Source organism: Poecilia reticulata, linkage group LG9 (genome assembly GCF_000633615.1).
Source record: "Poecilia reticulata strain Guanapo linkage group LG9, Guppy_female_1.0+MT, whole genome shotgun sequence".
NCBI lineage: Eukaryota > Metazoa > Chordata > Actinopteri > Cyprinodontiformes > Poeciliidae > Poecilia > Poecilia reticulata.
In genome coordinates, this window is record NC_024339.1 from 16,010,376 (window position 1) to 16,012,202 (window position 1,827).

The 1,827-nt window shown below is 49.1% G+C and overlaps 1 long non-coding RNA gene across 1 annotated transcript in view; it reads right to left on the reverse strand.

Moving 5' to 3' along the window:
- The window catches only part of LOC103470077 (uncharacterized), a 16,451-nt gene extending 15,550 nt beyond the window's left edge, over positions 1 to 901 (reverse strand). Inside the window, exon 1 of the long non-coding RNA XR_534448.1 lies at positions 235 to 901. This is a non-coding gene — a long non-coding RNA (uncharacterized LOC103470077). The remainder of the gene's footprint in view (positions 1 to 234) is intronic.
- Between the last annotated feature and the right edge of the window lie 926 nt (positions 902 to 1,827).

The window sequence follows — 1,827 nt, forward strand, 5'->3', positions numbered from 1 at the left end:
GGACCCAAGTGCACCAGATGAGAGACAAAGTTAATTTAAGAATATTTAATGGAAAAACGAATAATCAAACTTACAAATATGAAAAAAAACAGTGCAAAACAAAGAAATTGGAGACACAGGAATATCACAAGGAAACCAGGAAGAAATGAGAAAAGTGACAAGACGAACCGGCAACTAGTGACTAACAATGAGGTGCTTAATTAAATACTAGAGGTTGAGAACTTCAGAAAAGACCTGGGATGGATGATCCATTGATCCATTTTCTTACACCATTGTCCCAGTGGGGTCAGGAGAGGTGCTGGTGCCTATCTCAAGCAGAAGGCAGGGTACACCCTGGACAGGTCGCCAGCAACACAGAGGCAGGACAAAACAACCATGCACGCACACATCCATACCTAAGGATGGGTACAGAAATCAATTAACCCAACAGTCATGCTTTTGGACTTTGGGAGGAAGCCGGAGTACCCGGRGARAACCTAYGCATGCAYTGGGAGAACATGTGAACTCCATGCTGGGAAYTGAAGCCARGRCCTTCTTGCTGCAAGGCAACAGTGCTATCAAGTGCACCACTGTGCAGGACCTGGGCTGATGAGCAGGTGTGAGTGGAGGGAGTGGAAGCAGACTGTGAAGGGATCGAGAAAGTGGCAAAGGAAAGGGGGGAAGATTACACAAGGGGAAACAACCAAAATACAAACACAAAGGAGTAAGGAGACTAAAGGAACCTAATTAAACTAGAACAAAGGAAAATAACTAGAAACAAGAAATAAACATAATTAGAATCACCAATGAAGAACAGATGTGGAAAACAAGGCAGAATTAAATGGAAACAACTAAGGAACACCAAAAGAATCTGAGGAGGATGCCGGCAAACAACAGCCTTGGAGGACGCTGGCAGCAGAGCATGTACCTTGGTGGGTGTTGGCGATAGAGTGGGAACCTTGGGGATGCTGGGGATGTGTCAAGTCCTGACCAACCTCCTGAGCATTGTCGCAGGTTCTGTCGACCTCCCAGCCAATCTCCTGAGCCTGGCTTGGAGGTCAATGGGACCTACGACACTAACAAGTACCTGCCGGCGGCAGAACAGGAACCGGGAGGCCAATGGGACCCACGACGAGGCTCCAGAGGCCGACAGGACATGCAATGAAACTCTGGAGGTCGCCCGAGAGACCAAAGGGACTCGGCACAAAGCCCTGGAGGTCAGCCGGGAGGCCTAAAGGACTCCACACAAAGCCCTTGGAGGTCAGCCTGGAGACCAGCGGGACTTGCTATGAAGCCCTGGAGATCGGCCGAGAGACCAAAGGGACTCAGCACAAAGCCCTGGAGATCGGCCAGGTGCAAGCTCTTCTGCCAACATCTTTCAAACGATTAGCTCTTCCCCCATCAGCCCCCAAGTGTCAAGCTCCCAGTACCTCAGGTTGTTTTGCACATTTTCAGAAATGTATTGGTGAAGCCTCTGACCACACGTCTGAATACTCCTGCTCTTGCTGACTGGTCTGAAACCGACTGGCTGTCTTCGTCGGTTTCCTCTTCAGATAGCTGTTCCTCCTCTAAAACCCTCAGTCTTTCGTTCATTTGTTCTACTTCAAGGTGCAACATTTTGTTTTCCTGAACGTAGGCGGTGCTTGTCAGCTGCAGGGCAATGCGATTCAGCTTCAGGTCTTTGTTTTGCTTCTCCAAGATGGTGTTWATCTGGSTGCGGATGTCGTTTTCCTCCTGCAGGGAGGTGTAACCCTCCTCCAGTTCAGTTTTTGTTTGCTCCAAGACAGTGTTGTTCTGCTCCAAGACGGTGTTGTTCTGCTCCAGGACGGTGTTGTTCTGCTCCAGGAC